Source organism: Ambystoma mexicanum, chromosome 1q (assembly GCF_040938575.1).
Source record: "Ambystoma mexicanum isolate Mex_15411 chromosome 1q, UKY_AmexF1_1, whole genome shotgun sequence".
In the NCBI taxonomy this organism is placed as follows: domain Eukaryota; kingdom Metazoa; phylum Chordata; class Amphibia; order Caudata; family Ambystomatidae; genus Ambystoma; species Ambystoma mexicanum.
The window spans coordinates 1,507,435,089-1,507,449,373 of NC_090922.1; the positions used below are offsets into that span (position 1 = coordinate 1,507,435,089).

Here is a 14,285-nt window from a genome sequence, read left to right on the forward strand (position 1 = left end):
TGTGGGGCGCCACCTCGGAGTGCAGAAATCATCCACACAGCCGATACTGCTCCCTCCTGGCACCAGGTCCACGACACGTGCATACTGGCTCCTTGACCCCCCCCCCCACCTCCCGGGGACACGGACAGCGACCGCCTGCTCCACCCTACTTTATCACCTGCCTCCAGGATGTCGAACAGATCATGTGGAGCCAGCAAGGTTGGACAAGTTTGCTAAGGCAACACCCAGACCTGAGCAGGGGGGCCCCTCCACGGCCCAGGATGACATGGAAATATCTCCAGATCCTCCTCCGCCCGACGTCACAGTGATGATGGAGTCCACTTCCATATATTTTGGGCTAGTTTGGACAGTCCTGGAGAGTGGGTGCCCCCCTGCTTGTTGATGTAGTACATGGCTGTGGTGCTGTCTGTAAGGACCAACACAGTCTTGCCTTGTAGGTGTTCCTGGAAGGCTTTTAGCGCCTTGAACACAGCTAGTAGCTCCAGTAGATTTATGTGTTTGGATGCTACATTCGGAGTCCACACTCCGTGAGCAATCTGATGGGATAGGTGAGCCCCCCATCCTGTTAGGGAGGCGTCTGTGGTTAGAGTGGCTTCCGCCGCGGGTGTGGCAAAGGGTTTATGATATGATATGATATGGTATTTGTAACGCGCCTATACACAAGTGTTTCAAGGCGCGACGAGGCAGGGATGGAGGGAAACAAGGGGAAGACAGACAAACGATCCTACTAGGCCAGGTGTCATTCAGATCGCGCAAGTGCAGAGGTAGGGGGAAAAGGAGAAAGTGCAGGGGGAGGAGGTGGGGGGGAAAGTGCAGTACACAGTAAGTAGCGTAATAAAATAATAAATAATAAATAATAAATAAAAGGGCCAGCTGGTGGCAAGTGCAAAATAATTGCAGAGCAAGTGCTAGGAAGGGGGCTGTAGGGATACAGTGACAGTCCCACAGTGCGGGGGGAGCCAGGGAGGCAGTGCAAGTGGAGAGTGGCTGGGCCCTGGACCGAGGTCGCTGAGAGTGGCCAAGATGCAGGTTTAGTGCAGAATTTCAGTGGGGAGTTAAGCAGGTTTAGCAGGGGAGAGGGAGAGAAAAGGCAGAAGCGAAGAGGAAGGTTTTGAGGTGCTTCCGGAACCGGAGATGGTTCTCCTCAAGTTTCAGGGAGGCAGGAAGGCTGTTCCAGAGGGAGGCCCCTGCTGCGGAGAGAGATCTACCCCCAGCTCGTTGCTTCGAGAAGCAGCTGACCATGAGGGAGTTGGAGACGGATGAGCGAAGGGCTCGTGAAGGAAGATATTTAGGAAGAGAGAGTTGAAGGTATTTAGGCCCCAGGCCCCAGAAGGCCTTGTGGACAATGCAGAGGGTTTTGAACTTAATCCTCGCAGCCTTTTTCCCTTTTTCCAGGTTTTCCTTTGTCCACCACCGTAGCGAGAGAACCAAGGCCTGCGAGACCACCACTGGATCGTCCCATAGTCCGCTGGCCTGACACCACTGGCTGTTGAGCCACTCTTGCATAGGGCGCATGCGCAGGCGCGCGTGAGGTACCAAATAAATACACAACGCCATCATGCCTAGCAAGCGCATTGCTTTGCGTACTGTCACCTCTCGACCGGTCACATATTGAGGGATCTGAAACAGCATGTTTTGGACCCTCTCGTTGGAGGGGAAGACGAGGCCGTCCTTTGTTTGAATTAGAGCCCCTAGGAATTGTTTGACTTGGCTGGGGTCTAAGCTGGACTTCTTTTCGTTGATGGAGAAGCCCAACTGGAATAAAAGGTCTACCGTCTTTTGGGTATTGGAGAAGCATGTTTCGTAAGAATCCCCTGTTATGAGCCAGTCGTCGAGGTAAGGGTAAACTGGGATGGACAACCTGCGCAGGTGGGCCGCTGCCACTGCCAGTACCTTCGTGAATACCCTTGGTGCTGATGCTATGCCGAAGGGTAGCACTCTGAACTGGTAGTGTTTGCCCTCTATCATGAACCTGGGGTATCTTCTGTGCGCTGGCAACATTAAAATATGAAAGTATGCATCTTTCATGTCCAATGTTGTCATGTAATCTCCCTGTGATAGCAGTGGGATCACTTCCTGTAAGGTCACCATACGTAACTTCTGGGGTTTGATAAACTTGTTCGCTGGGCGCAGATCTAATACAGGGCGCATGGTTAGATCCTTTTTGGGTACAAGGAAGTATACTGAATAAATACCTTCCGTTACCTGAGATAGAGGCACGACCTCTATGGCTCCTTTTTCCAGCAGTTGTTGTACTTCTTGGAGAAGGATGGCAAGGTGTTCCGATGTCATGCGTCGTCCCCTCGGGGGTCTGTATGTTGTGGAACTGTTGAATTCGATGCAGTATCCGTGGGCTACGGTGGAAAGTACCCAGCGGTCTGACGTTATTCCCTCCCATGCTGGAAGAAAGGATGTTATCCGGCCCCCGGTGTTGCATGGGAGGGGACGCGAATCTTCGCGTCACTTGGTGTTGTTGGGGGCTTGGGAGCCTCTGGGGGTGGACCCCCGACCTCTCCCTTTGCCCCGGCGCTGGCCTCTTTGGCTGTACTGGCCACTATTGGTCTGGTAACTGGTGGCAGGGTACTGTTGCTGCTGATTCTGCTGTTGGCGTTGGCCACGAAAAAAGCGTTTGTTGCCATAGCCGCGTCTGGTAGTGGGCTTAGAGATCTGGTCAAGAGTTTTGATAGTATCAAACTCTTTTTTATCCATCCCCAGAGCCTCATCCACCGCTTTCCCGAAGAGGTTTGAGTCTTCAACAGGTTTATTTATTAAAGACGCCTGTGTCTCCGGTTTGAACCCTGAGTTGCGCAGCCATACATGGCGTTTTAGGAGTATTCCCTGAACCAGGGAACGTCCCGCTGTCTCAGCAGCATCCAGAGAGTTCTTTACAATACTCTGGTTGACCTGGGTTCCTTCGCCAATAGTTGATAGCAGGCGTGTACGTAGTGGTTCCGGCGCTTCTTCGGCGTCCTTGCGCAGTTTGGCCCACTGCGCGTCCGCGTAGCTAGCTAGCAAAGAATTGTTGTTCGCAATTCTTGCCGAAAAGGCAGCCGAGGATGTGACTCTCTTAGCAAGGGCATATAACCTCTTGCCCTCCTTGTCAGGTGGTGCGTCGCTGGTGGACAGCGGCACCCCTGCCCTCTTCCTTGTATTAGTTACTACAAGGGACTCCGGAATGGAATGTCCCCTGATGTACAGCGGGTCTGAGGGTGAAGGAGTGAAAAGTTTTTCAATCCTTGGATTAACTCCTCTGATTAGTGCGGGTGTGGATAGCGAAGGGATGATTCTTCTCTTCACTGAAGCGAGGAGGGGAATGGTCTGGCTGACTGGGGGTTTCTCCTTAATTACTCTTTCCACAAAGTCTATTTCCGGAGAGATCTCCCCAGTGTCCAGCTCGAAATGTGCTGCTGCTCTGCGCAACAGGGCATTGAATGTGGGCTGATCGTCAATGGGAGACGTGTTTCTAACAGGTGAATTGTCAGGAGGATTTAGGTTCAGGACATCAGTGTCCGAATATACTGATGGGGATTGCCAGGGATGAGAAGGTCCTTCTTCTGGATTTTCTCCGAAGCCTTCTCCTACCATGTCTGGGCTGTCTTCCAGACCTTCCTCTTGGTTCTGTCCCTCTTCATTGTCCACAAATTCATCCTCCTCTTCTAAGTATTGTTCCTCACCAGTGAGGTCATACACATTATGGAAGTCTAAGGCTCTGTCCTGCCTCGGGTATTTGGCCCTGGGGTCCTCCTGAGGCCCTTCTCTTGTTCTCTTGGGAGTGGGAGGGTTCTGGGTGTTCATAAACCTCTCCATTCTCTCCATGCAGAGATGGAGCCTTTCCATGGTTTCATGGGGTACCCCTGAGCGGTCTAGCGGTGGAAAATTGTGTCATCTAGCTGAAAACGGCTCGACCTCTCCCATAACGTCGATGAAAGTGTCCCGTCGCCTTCCGAAAAGCCTTCCGGAGTGCTGGGGGTCCCCCCGACTGAAGGGGGTAGTCCCTGTCTGTCTTCAGGCTTTTTCGTCGTGTCTTTCGACCTCTGCGTAGCGCTCGACGTGTCCTTCGGCGTACGCTTCTGGGCGTCGGCTGCCACGATCCTCGACAAGCTCTCTGCGACTCGTTTGTCAGCGGAGGGCTGTGGTTTCGACGTTATGGGTGTCGATCGTTCTACGGTGGCGTGCGCTCTCTGCTGGTGCGCGCCGGCCGATGGTTTGGGGGCCGTGCCCTTATTTGCCGAAAGGCTGGTCGCGGCTGCGGTTGCGAGAGGGGCTTCGAACCTGAACGGTCCGAGGAGGCCGCCGGTGTAACCTGCGTCTCCTTGGGCGCTGATGCTTTCTTCGTCTTCGACGAAGAAGAGCTATGGGTTGTGTGCTTATGTGTTGTATCGTGTGCGTCAGTGTCGCCGGGGTGTTCATCCCCATAAGCAGGGCGTGAGCCGAGCCCGTCGGGCCGGGGACAGATGACGAAGAGCGCGAGCGCTCTTTAGAGGGGTGTACGACTTCCGTAGCAGAGGTCGTGTTATCACGTTCCTCGTCACTGTCGGTGGTAGCAGCGGCGGGTGAAGAACCGGCCTTCGACATAGCGTAGGCCGCCCACCTCTTGACCCTACGATCTTTTAGAGTCTTTGGCTTTAGAAGCCGACAAGCCGAGCAACCCTCCTCTTTGTGATCGAGGGGCAAGCAGCAGTTACAACGTGAATGCTTGTTCTTCCAAGTAAACTTGCTCTTGCAAAGTGGGCAAAACCTTAAGGGTGTCCTCTCCATAGCCGAGGCAATAAACCGTGATAACTACCCCAAGGGAAAGGAAGGGGAAAGGAAAGGCATTCTCAGAAAAAGAATCAGAGATGTCCCACGACCCCACTCTCCCTACTGTATTTGGCCTGCGAGGCCAGGCCTCGTGTTCGGCAACGCCGAAGGATCTCCTCCGCTCGTCCCCTCCGTCGAAGATCTTGCTCGGCGGAGACAGCTTCACAACTGCGTCGAGGGAGGGATCGATATATTAAATATTTAAACAGGAAAAAACGACCAAAGGTCGAGGAGATGGAATCTGCAATGTCTCTCGAGGAGCTCTGCGTAAAGGCGACCAGTAGCTGGGCGGAAAAAAACAATCTGCGGGACCTCGACGCGTGAGGGATTGTGGGTACAACACACGTCACTATAGGGATAGTATTTCAGACACGCCTTGTCGACGTCCCTTTTCGACTACGAAAAACAAAATGCAATACTCCGCAGTGACCACTGGATGTCGGACCTATGCACAGCATGTGATTCTAAGCAGATTAACAAACATCAGAAACTCAGATACTAGGGCGCACACTCTCAGACCACTCCTGGGGACGCTGCGGATCAAGCTGGGGCCCGACCTGCCTGCCCGCTCCGCCTGGCGCTTCAAATCAGAGGCACTGCGCGATATAGTAGTTAAGGCAGAAATTCTAGATGACATTAACACCTTATTGGACAGCAATAAACACGACACTCGCGACGGGACACGCTGGGAGACATATATGGTCTTCATTAGAGGTATGTGCATTTCGAGGAAAGCCAGGGACCTGAAGGACATAAAGCACAGTCTACAACGCTCTGAGACCAAACTCAAGGAACTCAAACAGGAATACGCCCACTGCACCTTCCCCACCCAAACTAGCACAGATGAGATCTGAGCTGGAAACCTTCAAATCCCATGCCCTCCGGGAGGTACAGTACTGCTCCCGACCCCAGGTCGCTCAGAGGTAAGGGGAGGGAGACAGACCGGGGAGCACCCTGTCCAGGATGGTGCGCATGGAGGGGGGGGGGGTTGAAGGACCAGCATTGACAGCATTAGAGACGCAAGCGGCTCCCAACACTGATCGGACCAGCACATTCTAGTTATATTTACAGAATTCTTTAGCGCTCTGTACTCTCCCCAGCGAGAGCACACCCTCCAGGACATAAATCATCTACTCGACCATATCCCCATGACTTACATCTCCCGAGCCACCAGAGAGAAACTGGATACCCCGATCTCTCTTGACGAGATTGTCGAGGCCATCTCAGACCTCCCGAGGTGTAGAGCTCCTGGTCGGGACGGGCTCACTTCAGAATTCTTCCAAGAATATGTGGCCATTCTGGCACCGAGACTTCATGAAGTCTGGTCTGAGTCACTCCACTTGGCCACCCTGCCCCAATCCCTACGCGAAGCTCTCATAACTATTCTCCCAAGCCGGGTAAACCTGTTGATGAATGCGGATCCTACAGGCGCCTATCACCCATAAATAGCAAGTAGATTTCTCCCTATAATGCTGCACCTTGTCCACCCGGACCAAAGCGGCTTTGTCCCCCGTCGCTCGACGGCCCTCAACATCCGCTGGCTCTTGAATGTTATGTCCAGAATCGATCCTAAAGCCAAAGCGGTCGCCGTTACGCTGGATGCTCAAAAGGCGTTTGACATGGCATCCTGGCAATACATGTGGGCAGTGCTGGAGAAAATGGTGATTGGTCCGGGCATGATATCCTATATTAAACTACTATAAACAGATCATGTGGCCAAAGTCCTGATTAACTCCCTAACGTCGTCACCCTTCAAACTCCACAGGGGCACTCGCCAGGGCTGCCCGTTCTCTCCTATACTATTTGCGCTAGCTATTGAGCCCATGGCTGACAGCGTCAGAGACAGACCCACCCGCAAGGGCATACGACTGCACGACACACCGGAAATAATATCATTATACGCTGACTATGTGCTCCTGTACATTAGAGACCCGTCGGCACACCTAGACCCGATTGTCCGAGACATAACAAAAATAGGCACATTCTCGGGCTTTATCATAAACTACTCCTAATCGGAAATATTCCCTCTCACTGTAGCAACCAGCCGACGTGTGAATTCCCCCTCTGTTGGTCCTCAGGGGTTATCAAATATCTTGGGGTTCAAGTATCACTATCTAGAGCCTCCCTACTGGCTGACAACTACACTGCCGCAGCGCAACTTGCAGAGTCCAAAATGTCAAAGTGGCGTACCCTCCCGCTCTCCTTGTCGGGTAAATTGTCCCTAATCAAAATGATATTGGTCCCCAAGCTCCTCTACATCTTTGCAAATGTCCCGATCTGGCCGGGGAAGCAATACTTCAAGAACCTACACTCTGCATGCGCTCAATTCTTGTGGCCCTCCTGTGCCGTCCATAAGAAGTGGCAACACATGACTCTCCCCTATGAGAGAGGGGGATTCACTGCCCCCGATCTCACCCGTTATTGGATTGCTGCGCAGGCTTACCACGTCACACATTGGTATAAATACCCGGATGTCATGAACTTCAGATCACGCCCCTTTTGGAGCTCCTGGTCCTTGTCTCAACGGGGCTTACATTCCGTACTACTTCCAACATGGCCGTCCCGAGCTGAAGCCCTTGCTCGCTCCATGCGCTGAACGCGGCGTGATCTATTTATAGACCACGCCTTTCGCGTCTCTGTGCGTCTCAATGCTATTGCAGAGTAGCCCAAGACGTGTGTTCGTAGCTCGCAGTATTGTTTCCTTTGTCCCAGTACTATTACTCGCTCCTGACCCTTTCCCCCTTCCTGGTTCCGAGCATTTCTAGCCTTTCCCAGTCTCCCGGATTCCTGGACTCTGCGCTCCCGGAACTAAACGCAACCTGGAACCGGACGAGACTAGAGCAGCGCTGTTCAAGACCAGGAGCGTTCGCAAGAAGACAGCGATCGAAGACACCGGCAAACACCAGACCCAGGTGAGCAGGGGGGGGGGGGGAGGAACGCCTTGACAGTTTGAGACGCCACCCGATCGAACCTAAAAAGGAGATGAAGCCGCCGTGCAGGACTTAATGCGACGCATGCAAGAATTATCAACCGAGATTCAAAATCTTAAGGTGGAAAACACTGCGCTCAAACAATTGGTCTTATCCTGGGATTCTGCTACAAAGGAGGGTGCCCTGTTGGGCGGTATTGTTGACAAGTATGATGGTTCGGCAAAAACACTTCGCGGATTCCTGGATTCATGCCTGGTCCACTTTACCTTTAAGCCCTATTATTTCTCGACTCCTAGGGCTAAGGTGGGTTTCATCATATCCCACCTTTCCGGCAACGCCTTAACTTGGGCAACACCCCTTGTTAACTCTGGCGATGCCCTCCTAGACGACTATGATGGGTTCATACAGGCCCTTAAAAGGCATGTTTGACCGTCCAGAGCAGGTCTATACTGCCCAAGAACACTTGCTGGACTTTCAACAGGGCTGCCAAGATATGCTCACTTGTGTGATCAGATTTAAACATTTGGCTAAGGAAGCAGACTGGTCCTCTGAGGCTAGTTTTACCCTGTTCAGGAGAGGCCTGAACGATGAGATCAAGGATGAACTGGCCAGGGTGGCCAGACCAAATTAATTCCAAGCACTAATGGACCTGGCCTTGCAAATAGACTTTCGCATCCCGATCTTAAATGGAGCAGAGATTCGGGAGAGAGATGTTTGCTCCACATCAACTCCATCCTTGAACTCTCCTGGACAAACAGTTTGGTGATACTACAGGCCTTCCTGTCGCCCTCCAAAGAAAAGACCTATCCCATTCTGGCCTTGGTGGGATGCGGCGCTATGGGAATTTTCATTGATCAAGACTGGGTTGTTAGTCATCATATTAAGTACGAGACACGAAACACCATGCAGCCGGTGGAAGCAATTGACGGAAGACCCCTCTCTTCAGGACCCATAAGCCTGCAGACTAAAGAGATCCAACTTTCCATAAACCATCATCAAGAGCGGATTACATTCGACATCATTTAGTCAGCCCATTACCCCATGGTTTTGGGAATGCCCTGCTTACAAAAGCACAATCCGTATATCAATTGGACAGCAGGATCATTATTCCTGGGCTCAGAGTTCTGTATGTCCCACTGTCTATCCCTGGACCCCTCCTCGGTAACTTCTAAAGAACCACCAAGAGACCAAGAAACACCACTCATGGTTTCCAATATCATACAAGTTCCAGAGGCCTATCAGGGATATGCTGATGTATTTTCTACTGCCATAGTCCAAGCTTTACCCCATCACAGACCCGAAGACTGTGCCATAGATACGTATCCCTCAGCTGTAATTCCCCTCGGCAGAATGTTCATTCTTTCCGACCCCGAGAAAAAGGCCCTTCGGGAATACCTAGACACTAATCTTGAAAACGGCACCATAAAACCCTCGAAATCTCCAGCGGGTGCTTCGTTGTTCTTCGTTCCCAAGAAGGATACCAAGGAACTCAGACCTTGCCTCGACTACAGAGGCTTAAATCAATGCACCCTCAAGGATCGGTACCCACTGCCCCTTATCTCGGATATCCTGGAAGCTGTGAGAGGAGCCGTAATATTCACCAAATTGGATCTCAGGGGTGCCTACCATTTGATCCGTTTCCGGGAAGGAGACGAGTGGAAGACCGCCTTTAGAACACCCTTTGGCCACTACGAGTACCTGGTCATGCCCTTTGGACTAGCCAATGCCCCAGCAGTATTCCAACGTTTTATGGATAGGGTGTTCTCTGATATGTTGTTTCTCTTCGTCATTGTCCATCTGGACGACATATTGATTTTTTCTAAAGACCCTCTGAAGCATCAAGGACATGTTAAGGCAGTTCTACAAAGACTCCGGGAACATCACCTCTTAGCCAAGCCTGAAAAATTTTTGTTTCACGTTACCTCTGTGCACTATCTGGGATTTATCAGTAGTCCAGAGGGGATCGGCATGGACCCTTCAAAAGTAAAGGCCATTCTCGCCTGGCCTACTCCCACGTCCGTGAAACAAATCCAATCCTTCCTAGGACTAGCCAATTTCTACCGAAAGGTCATAGCCACCTTTTCCAAGATTGTACAACCCATAGTGGCTCTGCTAAAGAAGGACACCCCATTTGTCTGGTCAACATTACAAGAAACTGCATTCCAGCGTTTGAAGACGGAGTTCACACAAGCTCCCATTTTGGCTCAACCTGATACAAGTCGACCCTTTTCAGTGGAAACGGATGCCTCTAATTACGCTATAGGAGCAGTGTTGAAGCAGAAAATGGAGGATGATTTGGAACACCCTGTTGCTTATCTTTCAAGAACCTTAACTCCTCGTGAAACACACTACTCCGTCCTGGAAAAGGAACTCAGCCATTCGCCAAGCCTTCACTGAATGGTGACACCTACTTCCGGGAACCAGACATCCTGTCCAAGTCTGTATTGATCATCGAAACCTTCAGATTCTACAGTCACTGGAGTGCAGGAACAGTCGTCAGGCACGTTGGGCCTAATTTTTTGCCCAGTATCAGTTCCACATTACCCATGTCGCTGGATCACAGAACCTGATCGCTGACGCCTTATCTCGCCGTCCTGACTACGTGACCACTGAAGAGCCAAGGAAGGCTACTTATTCAAGGACAATGCACTACTCATTCCTACACGGAAGTTGCAGCAAAAAATAATAAACCTTTTTCATGACACTCCATTCCGGGCACCAGGTATCACCAACACCCTCCGTCTTATACAGAGACAGTTCTGGTGGCCTAAAATGAGGTCTGACGTACAACAATACATCCAGGCTTGTATAACCTGTGCCCAAAATAAACATAACAAAAGACCGGCGGGTCTTCTTCTGCAGCCCACTCTACCCTCTAAACCATGGGAAATCATCGCTACTGACTTCATAGTGGAGTTACCACCTGTTAGGATGTGCAGTGTTTCCAATGTTTACCTGTTAAACCATGAGTGTATAATATTTCCTTCACTATGTCTATTGTCACTTAGATACTATAGAACATAGAACTGCATCTTATGTAGCAGGGTTCCAAGGAGAGCCAGTGAAGAAGCAGGGCCTTAGTGGGAAGATTGTACTCCTCCTGCTGGGGGTCGTCTTATGTCATCAACTTGCAAATAAAAGGTTCTTTACCTTTAAACTACTGGTTATGTGAAAGCCTCCCTTTGTACATAACATTTGGCGACGAGGATGGGATCTCCTCGGTCCATTTAATATTGGTGGTGGCAGAGATAGCTACCTATTAGTAGTCATGGATTTATTATCAAAATGGCCGGAGGTATGTGTACTCAAGGACATATCCAGTAGTAGTATAATTCGATTTCACTAAAAATTGAAACCTGTAAAACACATATTGAACAACTGAAATTGAAACCTGTAAAATAAATATTATACACTCGTGGTTTAACAGGTAAAACATTGGATGCGCTGCAAGTCCTGGCACAAATCAAGAGCATAGATATATGACATCTAGTGGTTGATTAGGTAGAGTCACAAGAAAGTCCCTGTCTCCAACTAACTGAAGACAAATTAACATTGAAACGGAAAAGCCACCCTTTCCTTATTCCAAATAGCTCCTCGTTTGACCAACACTGACGAACCCAAGTCTTTCACAACTTGCTTGGGTTCAGAAAACGAGGCTCCTTTACGAACTTTGGTGGGGAGCTTGACTTTAATCCAATCACCCTCTTTGACCTTGAGTTCCCTACAACAATTCTTCTGATCATTCCTCTCCTTGGATCTAACTCCAGCTTCAAAAATTCTCCTTTTTACACTCTCTAGATCCACATCCACCATTTTTGATTTGCCCATCCAACCTGGACATAAATGAGTATTTGGTTTTCTTCCTCTCAAGATCTCAAATGGACTCACGCCTGTGACACTATGGGTAGTTAGCCTATACTGGAACGTGCGTTCCATCACTGTTCTCACCCAATCTCCTCCAGTAGCCACCGCTATCCTAATAGCCTCCATCAGAGTCCTATTAAATCGTTCCACACACCCATTACTCTGGGGATGATATAAAGAAGTATTCACCTGCTCAATCCCATGATTCTCTAAGAATTCTTTAAACTCTCTCGAAACAAGTTGGGTCCCATTGTCAGACAAACACTTTCTTGGAAACCCTTCTCTCCAAAACAGTTGTTCCAAAAATCTGATTATACTACTACTGGATATGTCCTTGAGTACACATACCTCCGGCCATTTTGATAATAAATCCATGACTACTAATAGGTAGCTATCTCTGCCACCACCAATATTAAATGGACCGAGGAGATCCAACGCAATTTCGTCCCAAGGGACACGCGGGGACTTCCTCACTACCATGGGAACTTTTTGCACTTTCAAGCCTTTGTTTCCCTCAATACATTCCACACAGTCTTTGACTTGTTCCTCTATGTCCTTGTCGATAGCAGGCCACCAAAATTCAGACCTCACAAGTCCCTTCGTCCTGGCCAGACCTAAATGCCCAACATGGGCCAACTCCAAGACAGACTTCCTCATACCGACTGGCACAACCATCTGGTGACCCTTGTATAAATAACCATCCTGAATCCATAGCTCCTCCCTCACTTTGGCAAAACCATTCATCTCGCCCCTGTGGCTCTTAATTTTACCTTCTGCAACCAGAGTAAGTACTCCTTGATATACAACATCCTCCGTGCAAGACACATCCCACTCACTTTTCTTTAATGTTTCATGCACCTGGAATATTTCTGCACTCTCCTCTGAACTTGTAAAGTCACTATCGTCAGAAATTTCCCTCTGGACAGATCTAGACAAGGCGTCTGCAACCACATTAACCTCCCCCTTTACGTGGAGCATGGTATACTGTAACCCTTGCAATGCCGTGACCCATTTCATAATGCGTCTTGACACTCCCTCCAAACCACCTTTCGTAAAAATTCCAACCAAGGGTTTATGGTCAGTGCAAATGGTGAAACTCCTCCCCCACAAGAATCTTTTAAATTTCTTGACACCCCAAACGCATGCTAGAGCCTCCTTCTCAATAACTGAATATCTAGATTCTGGGCCCTTCAAAGACCTGGACGCAAAAGCCACAGTCTGTAAACCTGTCTGATCCTCCTGCATCAGAACAGCCCCAACACCATAATCACTGGCATCAACAAAAAGCAATGTGGGTTTACTTTCCTCAAATATTTTCAAAATGGGAGCATTGACAATAGCCTCTTTTATCATCAAAAATTCTTTCTTGCACCGGTCACACCATTTAAAAACGACTCCCTTGCGAGTGAGAAATCTCATATTCCTCGACATTTCTGCTAACCCCTTGACAAATTTGCCGTAAAACTCCACCAGTCCCAAAAATGATAGTATGTCCCCTTTAGACTTAGGCTCCTCCATTCTTTTTATGGCCTCAATAGCCTCCTCCTTGGGTCTAACCCCTTCCCCAGTGATCTCATGACCCAGGTACACCACTTTGTTGGCTTTAAAAGTACATTTTTCCAAGTTTGGTGCCAACTACTCCAATGAGCGCAAGGAGGCATTGCTATTTCACTGTTTGGTAACTGCAGGCCAAGAGGTCTTAAAGAGATTGCCGGAGCCTTCTGACATTTTGGATGCTGGTCCATATGAAAGGACATTAGCCAAACTGGACAGGCATTTTAGAGTGGAGGAGAACATTATATTGGAAAGATATACATTTGCCACGAGAGAGCAGAAGAATGGGGAAAGTATCGAGGATTTTGTCACGGCTTTAAGGGGCTTAGCAGTGAAATGCAAATTCACTCACTGTCAGGATGAGCACTTGAGAGACCAGCTAATGATTAAATGTTCCAATGACAGTATTAGGAAAGAACTATGGAAAGAGAGGAACCCCACTTTGGATCGAGCAATTGAGATAGCGAAAATGGTGGAACACACAGATAAGTGCATTGAAGTTCTTCAATCGGATACTGTGAACAATGGTAAACCCAAGTTGGATGAGAGTCAGGGTTCAGTGCTGAAGGTGTCAAAGGTTGTTCAGAGGCAGAGTACGTGGAATCCAAGACGCGCCTCGCAGAATGCTAAAAGGAGCGAAGAGAACAGACCGGCAACTGGCAGAGGATGGCGTCAATGGGTTCCTGCAAAAGATAGCAGAGGGATTCCCAAAGACATGAATTCTTTCAAGATGGTTAGGGATTCAGGACAATCCAGAGGTTTTCCAGGGAGAAGATGCTTTAGATGTGGAAGCTTGTCGCATATAGCCTCGGATAAGGATTGCTTTGCTATTCATATCATATGCAATGAGTGTGGTGTGAGAGGGCACATTGCCCGATGTTGTAGAAATTTTAATGCTGGGTCAAATCAAGTGCATGAAATAAGTGCAAGTCATGAAGATGAGTCATATTGTGAGGATGGCAGAGAAGTGGTATTTACAGTGAATGCTGTCAATGGCAGAGTGAAAATGCAGTCCACCTTCCCGAGGATATACTACCATCATGGTCACCATAGATTTGTTTACCCATATGGCCCATTTTACGCCACTGGTGAAACTACCCTCCTCTTCAGAGTTAGCTGGAATATTTCTGGAACACA

The 14,285-nt window shown here is 49.4% G+C and overlaps 1 protein-coding gene across 1 annotated transcript in view; it reads right to left on the bottom strand.

The window, feature by feature from the left end:
* KDM4A (lysine demethylase 4A) overlaps window positions 1–14,285 on the bottom strand; it is a 1,237,605-nt gene that overhangs the window by 940,504 nt on the left and 282,816 nt on the right. The gene's annotated exons all lie outside the window — the stretch shown is intronic.